Source organism: Acinonyx jubatus, chromosome X (genome assembly GCF_027475565.1).
Source record: "Acinonyx jubatus isolate Ajub_Pintada_27869175 chromosome X, VMU_Ajub_asm_v1.0, whole genome shotgun sequence".
NCBI classification, from domain to species: Eukaryota; Metazoa; Chordata; class Mammalia; order Carnivora; family Felidae; genus Acinonyx; species Acinonyx jubatus.
In genome coordinates, this window is record NC_069389.1 from 44,084,338 (window position 1) to 44,098,833 (window position 14,496).

The window sequence follows — 14,496 nt, forward strand, 5'->3', positions numbered from 1 at the left end:
GAAAGCAGGAAAAAACCTGTCTGACCTCAGCCACAGCAATTTCTTATTTGACACATCCCCAACGGCAAGGGAATTAAAAGCAAAAATGAACTATTGGGACCTCATCAAGATAAAAAGCTTCTGCACTGCAAAGGAAACAATCAACAAAACTAAAAGGCAACCAACAGAATGGGAAAAGATATTTGCAAATGACATATCGGACAAAAGGCGAGTATCCAAAATCTAAAAAGAGCTCACCAAACTCCACACCCGAAAAACAAATAATCCAGTGAAGAAATGGGCAGAAAACATGAATAGACACTTCTCTAAAGTAGACATCCAGATGGCCAGCAAGCACATGAGAAGATGCTCAACATCGCTCCTCATTAGGGAAATACAAATCAAAGCCACACTCAGATACCACCTCACGCCAGTCACAGTGGCCAAAATGAACAAATCAGGAGACTCTAGATGCTGGAGAGGATGTGGAGAAACGGGAACCCTCTTGCACTGTTGGTGGGAATGCAAACTGGTGCAGCCACTCTGGAAAACAGTGTGGAGGTTCCTCAAAAGATTAAAAATAGACCTACCCTATGATCCAACAATAGCACTGCTAGGAATTTACCCAAGTGATACAGGAATGCTGATGCATAGGGGCACATGTACCCCAATGTTTATAGCAGCACTGTCAACAATAGCCAAATTATGGAAAAAGCCTAAATGTCCATCAACTGATAAATGGATAAAGAAACTGTGGTTTATATACACAATGGAATACTACATGGCAATGAGAAAGAATGAAATATGGCCTTTTGGAGCAACGTGGGTGGAACTGGAGCATGTGATGCTAAGTGAAATAAGTCATACAGAGAAAGACAGATACCATATATTTTCACTCGTATGTGGATCCTGAGAAACTTAACAGAAGACCATGCAGGAGAGGAAGGAAAAAAAAAAGAGGTTAGAGAGGGAGAGAACCAAAACTTAAGAGACTCTTAAAAACTGAGAACAAACTGAGGGTTGATGGGGGGTGGGAGGGAGGAGAGGTTGGGTGATGGGTATTGAGGAGGGCACCTTTTGGGATGAGCACTGGGTGTTGTATGGAAACCAATTTGACAATAATTTCCATGTTTAAAGAAAATAAACAGAAATAAATTACTTATAAAACTTAAAAAAAAACCTACAGTATCATATTGGTGAAAGGATGACATATAGATCAGTGGAAAAGAATAGCGTTTAGAAATAGACCAGTACAAATATGGTGAAGTGATTTTTTTTTTTACAAAGGTGCAGTTTCAATGGAGAAATAATGGTCCTTTTAACAAATAGTGTGCACACTACAGCCACAGATTCTGCTACATACCTATTCAAATAACTAACATTAAGAAAAGTGTGAAGGGGCACCTGGCTGGCTCAGCTGGAAGAGTATGTGACTCTTAATCTCGAGGTTGTGAGTTCGATCCCCAAATTGGATGTAGAGATTACTTAAATAAATAAAAACTTTAAAAAAAGTATGAAGAATGCCAAGTGCTTGCAAGAATGTGGAGCAATTATAAATCACATATTTCTGATGGGAATGCAAAATGGTTCAGCCTCTTTGGAAAACATTTTGGTAGTTTCTTATAAACACCCATATACGATAACCATTTATGAACAATCCTACTCCTAGGCATTTCTTTTGAGATATTAAAACTTATGTTCACACAAAAACCTGTACGTTAATGTTATGGCCTCTTAATTCATCCTCTATGAAAGTGGAAACTACCCAAATGTTTCAATTGGTGAATTGATAAACAGTCTGTGATACATCTATACAATTAAATACTATTCAGAAATAAAAACTAATGAACAATTGAAACATGTAACAATTTGGATGAATCTCAAAAGTGTTGTCCTAAGTAAAAGAAGCCTGTCTCAAAAGGTTACTTATTCTATGCTCCCATTTATATGACATTTTAGAAAGCAGAAACTAGATTGAAAGAGAAGAGTCTTTGTCAGACTTTGTGAGTGAGGAAGATTTTATGATGAAAACAGGATATCATAAAGACTTTTGGAAGTTATGGGATTGTTTTGTGTCCTGACTGTGCTGTGGTTACATGAATCTATGCATGTGTTAATACTAAAAGTACTTGTTTATACCGTAAAAAGTAATTTATATATGTAACTTTAAGAAATAACAAATATCCTTATGTAATAAGGTGAAACACATGGCTACATATATAGTTAAGTAAAAAAAAAATCCTGGTGCAAAATAGTTTGTATTATATGTTGCTGTTTGGTAAAAATGTAAAATATATATATACATGTGTTTGCTTGCATATGTATAAAATATCTATGAAAGAATAAGTAAGATGGCTCTTTCTTGCCCCTAGGTGGCTAGAGGCCAGGTACAAAATGAAAAGTTTTTACATACACAAACTTTTATTTACACAACATATAATTTTGTGTAAGTTTTGTGTAACTGTTTAAAATTACTTTTTATTTCTTTATTATAATATATGATATATCCAAAATAATGCATGTGGTTCTAATGGGCACCTAGAATGGAGAACTACTGCTTTATAAGTTCCATATTTATTGTTATTTGTTTATAGCTTGTCTTCCTCTCTAAAATGTGAGTTTCAAAAATGTGAGGATTTTTTCTACTCCTTTGTTTATGCATGTATTTCTACTGTCTTGAACAGTAAAAACCGCACAGTAGTTGACCAACAAATGTTTGTTGGGTGAATAAAATAAAGTGATAAGAACAGGGTACATGGTAGAAGCCGAGAAGAGGAGCAGCTGTCTGATTTTGGTTAAGGAGAGGAAGGAAGGGTCAGCAAGGTTTAATGAAAGATATAAAATAAGAGCTGATCTATGCAAGGTGAATATTAGATAGTAGGGTTTGAAAGTACACAGATTTGAGATCTCAGTGTACTTTCCAAATTGTAAGCACTTTTGTGATACTTGAACTTAGGGTGGGAAAAGCAGAGTGGTGAGAGATGGGACTAGAGAGAGAGAGACCAAGTTAGACAGACTACCAAGGTTTTTGTATACCATGGTAAGGATTGGGATTTGGTTAGAAACATGGAGGGTCTGAACTAAGTGATCCTGGTGATTGAGAGGAGTATATGAAGTCTATAAATATTCATACATCACCTTTTCAGTGAGCTTTTCCATAATGGCATTCTTCTCCCCCTCCCCCATGTACATTGCTATCCTACTTGCTTTATTTCTTCATAGTACTTGTCATTTTCTGGAACGCATTTTCTTAAATATTTTATTATCTGACACAAGAATTTAGTTCCTTTGAAGGCAGAGATTTTTGTCCATTTTGTTTATAGTTCTATCCTCAGAGCCTTATGTGTATTAACAGCTCAATAAATATTTGTTGTGTGAATTTGTCAAAATTTTGAATGTGGATGAAGTCAAGGAAAAATTATCAGGTTTCAATGTCTCTGGATTTATGATAATATACTGGCTATTTTTTCCAGTTCAATTCCTAAATACAATTCATTATTAATAGCATAAGCCTCTAATTTTCTGTATTTATTCATCGGTTAATACAATACACTCTAAATCAACCTCTCTGCGTCCAGATTGCAACAATACAACCTATTCTACATATTCTGGTTTTAAACATTAATATATACTTTATTGCTTAAAATTCTTCGACTTTCTGTTTTCCATGACATGGCTTGCAAGTTCCTTCCTTCTTTGGTCTCTTACGTTCAGCTTCATCTCTCATTAGTGTTGCTTTCACAGTATACTTCAATACTACTACCATTCTTCCCTTTCATTCATCCATTCAATAATGTATTCAACATCAAACAAGTCTTTATTGAGCACCCTCTAGGAGATGAGGTATATTTCATGTTTTTAGTATCCACCAATCAATGGGATAGCCATAGTTCCTACACTGTCTCTTCTACCTATTATTTTGTAACAGTATAGTGCTAGTAGTTGTTTGTGTTTATTTCCCCAACAGTTTCTAAGGCCTTGAAATCCAGGATTGTGTGTTATTCTTCCTCAGATGGGCACTATCAGGAACAGAACCTTACACTGAATGGTTGTTCAGAATCTGCTGGTTGAATGAGAAATTTGAGTTAAAATGTTGAAATGAACTATAAAAAATACCAGCAAAAGTAAGGACCTGTTTGCCTCTGATCACATTTTGGTTATTTATTCATTCAACAAACATTGATAATCACCTATTTTACGGTAGGTTCTTTCTTATGTTTAAAATGTCACCTTTAGCCCTTACACTGTGGATTCCTACTGTAATGTCAGTGGGTGTACCATAGTATTTGGGACATGGTGGATGCTCACTATATAATTGTGGATTGACTGAAAATAACCACAAAAGAGGAGAACTGGAGTACAGGTTTGGGGCCCAGAAGAGATTTCTGGAGATAGTGGCAATAGGTGATTCAACATTGAACTTAAAAAAAAAAATATGTTTATTTTTGAGAGACAGAGAGAGACAGAGCATGAGCAGGGGAGGGGCGGAGGGGGGAGTCTATGCAGAATCTGAAGCAGGCTCCAGGCTCTGAGCTGTCAGCACAGAGCCCGACTTGGGGCTTGAACTCAGGAACTGTGAGATCATGACCTGAGTGGAAGTCAGATGCTCAACTGGCTGAGCCACCCAGGAGCCCTGAGAACTTTTAACCAGAGTGAGGATTATTTTATTACTGAAACTTTTTGTCAGTTGTCATTTTCTTCGTTTTCTTGGGGTGGTGGTGTATAAGCATACAAGAATTCTTTCTAAATGAGTTTACCTTTATTTGTTTTGAAATTTGAATACAGCATGTAACTCTTTGGATACAATTCCGAGACAAAAATGATTCATATTTAAGATTTTTTTTAATCTTGAAATCAAAGTATGCCACTAATAAAAATAAACTTTTTTTTCAACATGGTATGCCAGAAAAACAGTAAACCAGTATAGCAAATATGTAACTATTGACATGCAAGAGTTAAGGGACTAAGGGTTAGGAATGCGAGATGACAAATTGGATAAGTGGGGTTTGACTGAAATACTGCAGTTCCTGGGATGACTAGAACTAGGATTTGTAAAAAGTTACCGAGTCCCCTCCCAGCCGGTTTACAATACTACCCAGTTTCTGATTTGACAAGAGAGCCATAGCGATAAAGTATTCCAAGAACTTGCTAGAGAGGCACGGGAAGTTGCTTGAGTAAAGGGGGCGTGGTGTCGGAAGTTAAATCTTCAGCTCAAAGAAAGAAAATAACACTTCCGGTCACGCCGTCGTTGAGTCGCGGTTTTCTTCACCAAGGTGAGTGTAAAGAAAGACTGATAATTTTCGCAAGTGAATCCCTAAACACCCCGGGGAAGCTTTCCTCCTTCCTACAACGTGGGATGGAACGAAGAATTCATCCCGAGTACATTCTGTGAAAGATGTTTCTGACGAGTATGGCTCTGCTCGCCAATCTTTTCTCCCTTACTCCTAAGATGGCTGGCTGTCATCCCCTCCCCTTTCTGACTCTTGTAGTCCTTTTTTCCCTGGTCATTATTCGCCTCTCTTCATTATTCCAGATCGTCTTCCTGATTTTTCTGAGCCTGAGTCATTCCCTCTACCACAGATTCTTATCCTACCTCTTACTCCCACCTTCTTCCCCGCCCCCCTTTAGCCTCAAAACTTTTGCAACCCAGTTCTGCCACTCTTAATCTACATTCTTCCTTTTCCTTCATCCCCAGTACTTTACTCCCCTCCTTGCTGCACAAGGTTTCTGACCCATTCTGTCTCCCTCCTGCAGAGGCCATTAAACTATATACTTTCCAAAACCAGGTGTGGCTTCAGTTTCAAGGTCAACGCTGTTTTTGTTCTTAAAAATAAACAGTGGCAGAAATTTTAGAGTCTTAAGAGACATAGGGTCTTGTTCAAATTATTATTATTGTGTTTATTTTTACTCTAAACAAAGTTACACATCAGATACTGCACTGATTTTTAACCGTCTATTCGTGACATCAAAAAAAAATTTTGGCATAGAACTGAATCCCCACATTTTTGTCATCTCTTGAGGGTGGAAGCTTTTCCATCTCCTTTAGAACTTGTCATAGATCAGAAATCATTGAAACATATGACATCCAATCATCCAATCTCAAATTTATTTTTTCATTTGAGTTATGCTTATTATGCAAATCCTTTTCTGGTCTCTGATAGCAACATTGAACAGCGAACTGGCAGATTTTTCAGTTTTCCTGGGAACTTTGCAAGTATTATCTATTTGGTGCAAGGTCAAATGTATTTTTCTGTTACATTTATCGTGTTTGTCTTGGGAGAACATTAGTTAATCACAATCTATTATTTCAATTTTTTTACCCGAGAGAGGGGGAATGATCATTAAACTTATAATGAGGGTCAAGGTTTTTCAGGCTCTAAAGAGGAATTTAACCAAGGATCTCCTTGAACAAGTAATTTATTCCTCCCTTCTCCTGTAGCTACTGTGTTACACTTGCCAAAATAAGTGTAAGAATAAGTAATTCATTTTTCTAGGCCAGGAATAGTTTTCAGTTCTTTTATAAAAAGATGAGGCAGAGATGTTGTGATACCAAAACACTTAGGAACTTTTGGGAAGGGTATTGCTGATGTCTCTGTATTCTCTATTCAAATCATAATTACACAGCATTTAAATGTCACATGGCTTCAACCCACTGTGCAACCATTATTCATGCAAGACTTTTTTATTGAATAACTTTTACGTGTCAGACAGTGTTAAACACTGAGAATACAAGTGTAAAATAAAAACTTTTAAAAACTATAATTGAGAGACATAAATGATTAAAATAAATATGAATAGGTTGTGATAGGGAGGGGATGTACTATTTTAAATTGGATGGTTAGGAAGACCTCCCTGGTAAGGCAGCATTTTGACTACAAACCTAAAGGAGGTGCGAGCACAAACTATATAGATGTTAGTGGGAAAAACAGGATGTATCTATGTCAGTGTCTGCATTTGTTGTTCATTTGGCTCCCCCCCCCACACACTTTGTGGTCACTTTTCTGCACAGCTTTAATGCAGCACTCTGAACACTCAAATGACCTAATCCAGTCACATAAACTTCTCGTTCTTTTTCTCCTGGCTAGCTTCTTGCTATCCAGTTAGGTATATTGTCAGTTACCAGCCCCTCTAGGAAGATATCTCTATATCTATCCTCACATCTTCCTCAATCTGTTTGTTTGTGGTGCACTGTGTGCTATCCTACAGCATATTTGCTTACCTTTCTCAGTGCTCTTATTGCTGTGTGTTCATGATATTTTACCCACAAATGTTTGATATGTTAAATTGGAATGAATTTAATACTTGTCTGTCTGTACAGGCAACCTTTTAAATATAGTTGGCCCCCAAATTTCAGAACCACCCTATAAGGTCAGTACTATCATTGTCATTTTACCGTTGATAAAACCAAGACTCAGAGGTGGATAGTAACCTGCTATTGGTGGTGGAATTCATGGAGGTAAGGTCTGTGAGACACTCAGTCCTGGCCTGGTTTTCTTTGTCTTTTGTTTGTGTCTCTTTAGCTGTTTATTAATGAGAAGTACAAAATATATGGACTATTTTATTATTTTATAAGACATAACCTGGGTATAGAAATTTCATTTTTAAAAATTTCCTTTAATAAATCAGATTATATCAGGAGATTGAATTACTTCATAACTATAAATATTAAGAGCTGAGAGGTGTAGTGACTCTTTTTACTTGAACATTTTTTAATTAATTTAAACAAGCATAAATTGAAAGAAGAGTACAATGAATACTTTTATACTCTAAACCTAGATTCAATAGTTGTTAACTTTTGCCATATTAGCTCACTTGTTCACTCACTTGCTCACTCTTAACCATCCATTCATCCATTTATTTAAAAAAAAATTTTTTTGCATTTATTTATTTTTGAGAGACAGAGACAGCATGAGCAGGGGAGGAGCAGAGAGAGAGGGAGACGCAGAATCAGAAGCAGGCTCCAGGCTCTAAGCTGTCAGCACAGAGCCCGATGTGGGGCTCCAACCCACGAACCGTGAGATCATGACCTGAGCTGAAGTTGGCTACTTAACCGACTGAGCCACCCAGGCGCCCCTCCCTCCATTCATTTTTAAAATTAAAGCATAATTGTTTATCTATTTTCTGATCTATGTATTTTGGTTGAACCATTTGAGATTTGCAGGCTTTATTATTTTTTATTTATTTATTATTTTTTAATTTACATCCAAGTTAGTTAGCATATAGTGCAACCATGATTTCAGGAGTAGATTTCTTAATGCCCCTTACCCATTTAGCCCATCCCCCCTCCCACAACCCCTCCAGCAACCCTCTGTTCTCTGTATTTAAGACTCTTATGTTTTGTCTCCCTCCCTGTTTTTATGTTATTTTTGCTTCCCTTCCCTTATATTCATCTGTTTTGTATCTTAAATTCTTCATAGGAGTGCAGACTTTATTTTTAAATAAACTTAAATATACACAAAAAGGTGCATGTATCAAAAATGTATGGCTCAAGGCATTTTCAATGTAAACACACATGTGTAACCAGCATCCAAATTAAGAAATAGAACATGATTAGCATCTGAAGCCCCTTGAATGTATTCCCTTCCAGTCACATCTAAACTCCCAATTAGCCACAATCCTTGCTTCTATCACTGTATAATAATTTTGCCTGTTTTTGAACTTTATAAAAATATGGTAGTAAATCATTATTTTTTTGGTGCCTGACCTCTTTGGCTTAAGATTTTGTTTTTGAGATTCATCCATATTATTGGGTGCAGTAGTATGTTTTTGAGATGCATTCATATTATTGGGTATAGTGGTAATTCCTTCATTCTCATTGGTATGTATTCCACTGTTTGAACATATCATAATAGATGGACATTTTGTATGTTTATATTTTTGGCTTGTAAACATTTGTGGACATTATAGTATATGACTTTTGGTGATATATGTACATATTTCTGTTGAGCATATACCTAAGAGAAGAATTGCTGAATTAAGTTATGTATATGATTAGCTTTAGTAGAGACTGTCAACTAATTTTCCACAATGGTTGTACAGGCATACCTTGTTTTATTGCATTTTGCTTTATTGCACTTTGCAGATACTGTTTTTTACAAATTGAAAGTTTGTGGCAATCCTGAGTCAAACAAGTCTTTCGGCATCATTTTTCTAACAACATTTGCTCACTTCATGTCTCTGTGTTACATTTGGTAATTCTTGAAATATTTCAAACTTTTTCATTACTATTATATTTGTTAAAGGTGATTTGTGATTAGTGATTATGACTTTCTGAAAGTCAGATGATGGTTAGCATTTTTTAGCAATAAAGTATTTTTTCATTACAGTATATACGTTTTTAGACATAATGTTATTACATACTTAATAGACTAAAGTGTAGTGTAAACATAACTTTTATATGCACTGGCAAACCAAAAAATTCATTTTACTTGCTTTATTGTGATATTCACTTTATTGTGGTGGTCTAGAACCGAATCTACAAGTTCTCTGAGGTATGCCTGTACTATAAAACTCTCAGTACAAATCTTTAAGAGTTCCACTTTCTCTAGAATATTGTCAACACTTGTCATTGTCTTTACTTTTTAAGGAAAAAAAGTAGCCATTATAGTGGTTATGAATGGTATCTTATTATTTTAATTTGCAGATCTGATGATAAATTTACATCTGTCCATGTTTGTTGGCCTGGATATCTTTTTATGAGATACCTTTTCAATCTTTGACCACTTTTTCTCCTGGACTATCTTACTGATTTGTTGAGATCTTTTTAATTAAGGATGTTAATATTTTGTTATATTTATTGCAGATCTCAGTTGCTTGCATTTTCAGTTTCTTAATGGTGTCTTTTGATGAACTCTCCCAATTTTAGTATTGTTGTTCAATTTCATAATGTTCCCATTTATGGCTGGTGCTTGTTTTGGTAAAAAGTCTTTGCCTTTTTCAAGGCCATGAAGACATTTTTCTGTGTTGTGTTATTGTTTAATCTCTCATTTGTATTCACAATTTATTTTTAATTGATTTTTGTGTATATTTTCAGTATAAGTTATGGGTATGAGTAAAGGTCCCCTCCCTTTTTTGTATGTCAAAATGGACATCCAATCAACCCAGTATCACTTACTGAAAAGATCATTCTTTCCCTTCTATAGCATCATATTTTTGATAAATCAAATGGTTAGGTTATATATGTGGGTTTGTTTCTGAATTCTGTTCAGTTTGGGTTACTTCTCTATCCTTGTATAAGTACCACTGTCATAATTAATGTCATTTTATAATATACCTTATATACAGTCATTTAGTTCTACAGTTTTGTTCTTTTTCTTCAATAATGCCAAATTGGTTTTTTGAATTTCCATTTGCATTTTAGAATCAGCTTGTCAGTTTCCACAAAAATTCTTCTTGGCATTTTGATTGAGATACCACTTAATATCATGGCATTTTACACCTAAATATCTCAGCGTTCATCTCCTAATATTAGGGACACAATAATTTCCTAATATCACCTAACACTTAATCCATTTTCAAATTTCTTTTTTTCCTCAATGACCTTTTTATAACTGGTATTTCTTTAAAAAAAATACACAAGCAGTGTTTACTGAGGTTCTGTTTTTTATCAGGCAATATATACATATTATTTAATTTAATCAAAACCAGAAAAAGAGTAATGATGTACATATTCTTCCATTTTACAGGAAAGGAAAGGAAAGGAATCATACTTGGTTAAGAAACTTGTTCAATCATAAAGCTTCAAAGACCATTCACATTCAAATGCGTAGTTCTATAATATGAAATCCCTTGCTCTTATCACTGTATCATATCAAATACAAAAGAATAAAAGTAAAACTCAAATCATAAAGAGATAGGGAGAGGAAGAAATTCTGCTGAGGGATCTATTAATTATAAAATGCAGAATATAGTTCTTATGGTTGGTATTCAAAAGCATCACCCAACCTAGATTAATGTATATTTATAGTTTTTGAGATCTTTTGTTGTCATTTTCCCTGTTTTGTTGAACTTGTGGATATTTTTATATTTGGTACTTTTCAATCCATTGCAGTCATTATTTCTTCTGTTGCTCAAACTTTCCAGTTTAGAATGAACCAGTTGGAACCTCTGATATTGGTTTCTTTTTTCCTTTATTACTGAAATTTTCAAATATATTTAAAGTAGGATATAGCATGTATCCATTCTCAGCTTCAACAATTAATACCATTTTGCTGATTTTGTTTGATCTTTTCTCCTCACCCACTTTTTCACTGGGGTATTTAAAAAAAATTTTTAAGTTTATTTTGAGAGAGAGACAGCATGAGTGGGGGAGGGGGAGAGAAGGAGGGAGAGAGGAAGAGAGAGAATCCCAAGCAGGCTCCACACTGTCAGGGAGCCCGACGCAGGACTTGAACTCACAAAACTGTGAGATCATGACCTGAGCTGAAACCGAGCGTGGGACACTTAACTGACTGAGCCACCCAGGCGCCCCTTCACTGGAGTATTTTAAAGCAATCCCAGACATTAGGTCATTACACAGGTAAATAACTCACTATACATCTCTTAACTCTTAAGTGCATTATATTAGTAACCAATAAGCCATTACACTTAATAAGATTAACAGTAATTCTCATACTATGTAATACCCAGTTCATATTCAAATTTCTATGATTTTCTTAAAGATGTCTTTGTATAGTTTCTTTGTTAAATCTATATCTAAACAAGGGCCACAAGATATTTTTGTCCTCAGTCTGTTTTCCTGTTAAAACCTTGTATAGCCAACCCCTCCTCCACATTTTAAAGACCATTGGTTTGTTAGAGAAACTAAGTCATTTATTGTGTCGACAAATGGATTTAGATGATTGCTTCCTTCAGGTGGTATTCATTTTGTTTTCCCATCTGCATGTTTCTGTTCACTGGCATTTAGAACTAGAAGATTTATTAGGTTCACTTTCAATTATTATTATATTTTGTATTTTGTTTTGCTTTAAAAAAATTTTTTTTAGTTTTTTATTCTCATGTTAGTTAACATACAGTGTAGTCTTGGCTTCAGGAATAGAACCCAGTGATTCATCTCTTACATATGACACCCAGTGCTCATCCTGAAAAGTACCCTCCTTAATGCCTAGCACCCATTTAACCCATCCTCCCACCCCTATCAACCCTCAGTTTGCTCTGTGTATTTAAGAGTCTGTTTTTATCTTATTTTTCCTTCCCTTACCCTATGTTCATCTGTTGTTTCTCAAATTCCACATAAGAGTGAAATCATATGATATCCATCTTTCTCTGACTGACTTATTTTTTAAGGGAAAAAATCATTTCAAGTAGTGATATGCACTTTCTATTGCATTTCATCATATCTGGTTTAAATTTTTAACTGATTCTGGGGTTCATTTGTGTTTTCAGGTGTTGTCAGCCTGATCTCCATTTTTTTTTTAATTTTTAAACATGTTTATTTATTTTTGAGAGAGAGCGCACGTGTGCACACACATGCACTCATGAGCCGGGCAAGGGCAGAGAGAGAGAGATACATAATTCGAAGCAGGCTCCAGGCTCCAAGCTGTCAGCATGGAGCCCAAAGCAGGGCTCAAACTCACAAACTGAGGTCATGACCTGATCCAAAGTCAGATGCTTAATCTGATGCAGCCACCCAGGCATCCCAACTCCATTGTAGCATCTCCTACCAACCTTTCTCCTGTTTAGCAGCCATTGAAGATAATTGTCTAAGTTCATTATTTTACTAATAGTTTAAAAAGAGTGGTCTAATTTTATCAATCCTTCTGCATTTATTAGCTGGAATTATTTCAGAAAAAAAGACCTCTTTATCAGCTTTTTTTGGGGGGGGGGTCCCCAAATGTATTCTATAAAAAGAAAGTCAGGATAAATGCTTTTTTTTTTTTTTCATTTATCAGAGTAATGGGTTCGTTCCCTAGAGAATTTCATTGTTTTCTTTAATATTATTAGGAATTCATGGATTTTTATGTATTTTAGGTACCCATTGTGGTTTATTTTTGATGCCCAAACTGTGTCATTTTAGAAATTAGGAGACTTTTCCTATATCCTTTACATGATCTCATTAGATCTTGGCTTCCTTGCTTTCTGACATAAGATATTTTAGGCTCATTCCCTGCCCCAGTCCTGACATCAGCCATTTTGCAAGGAGCCATGTATTCCTTCAATAGGGATTGGTACTTAGAAACCAAGATGTGAGTGCTCAGGGGATTATTACTATTTTTTTAGTAATGCTATGTGGCCTTTTGTTGTGACCGTTTTCCTTACTATTTTGAATATAAGTGAATGATTCCACCAGCATTACATTGATAATTAGCTAAGCATGGCTTTCGTTTGTTTATGTAGGCATTCATTCAGTAAAAATTTATAGACCACACTACCATGTATTTGATCTTATTCTGGGTACAAGGGATGTAAAGGTAAACCTGACATGTTTCCTGTCCTTGATGAAGATTCATTATAGTGGGGGTACGAGTAAATGAACAGACAGTGTCTAAAGAGTATGGTAAGTACTGTAGTGGGCATAGTACACAGTGGGGGCAAGTGATAAGCTGTGGGGTAGCACAGAAGGGGCATCTGAAAATGCTTTGGAAAGGAAAATAATGCTTGATACTGGGTGAATAGAGGAAGTATGAAGGTAGAAGCGCTATGAAGGGTGTTCCAGTCAGAGGAAACTGGAAAGAGGTGGGGGAGATCTTGATATATTCAGAGAAAAGCATATGTGTGGTTGGTTATAACTGGAATGTAAGTTTTATGTAGAGGAAGAGAAATGAAACTAGAGACATAGATAAGGGCCAGGATGTTGAGCGCCCCAAAAGTCAAGTCAGAGAACGAGGATTTCACTCTGAAGCCTGTGAGGAAGAAGCAATGGAATTGTCTTAAGCAGATGAGATACACAGTTCTCTTTGTAATGTACTGATGATGCACTGGGTGAATGGGTGGGAGTGAGACAGTAGGAGACTGATAAGGGGGGGAGAGGTGTATTGGTCCAGGAGAGAGATAATGTCATGTTACACTGCATTCTGCACTCTGTGTGTGTGTGTAGTGTATGGGAAAGTCATGTGTGTATGTATTACATATACTATAATCTATTATAATCCATAATATACATATACACACATTTGTAGGTTGCAGTGTAACATGACATTTTTTGTATATGATAATATAATATAGGCGACATATATGTATATAAAATAGATCTGTGCATACACATGTACATAGCTATATGTGCATATATATCCAGGGGCTGTCCCATTACAACAGGTCTAAAAGAGAGTATATTTCAGTGAAGAAGTATTGCCCAAGGACAACTGAAAAGTGGAAAAGGGCTAATAAGCACTCCCTCCTTGACCAAATGTGAGTCATGCCCCTCGGAGCCCTCTTTTCAACTAGATCTCATCCTTGGGCATTGTCTTTGGCCTGTCTGGTCTAGTTTTAGAAAGTATACTGCTGAATAAATTTAATGAGACTCCCCCCCCCCCAACATTTGATATGTGACCATCCTGGTTTGCCTTCAGCAAGAATTCT

General features: G+C 35.8%; 1 protein-coding gene across 2 annotated transcripts in view; it reads left to right on the top strand.

Moving 5' to 3' along the window:
* Positions 1 to 5,175: 5,175 nt before the first annotated feature.
* The window catches only part of MAGED1 (MAGE family member D1), a 60,857-nt gene continuing 51,536 nt past the window's right edge, over positions 5,176 to 14,496 (top strand). The window contains exon 1 of one of the 2 annotated variants that reach the window (XM_027053137.2): positions 5,176 to 5,252. The gene's annotated coding sequence lies outside the window, so the exon portion shown is untranslated. The remainder of the gene's footprint in view (positions 5,253 to 14,496) is intronic. The other variant, XM_053202334.1, reaches the window with a different exon arrangement.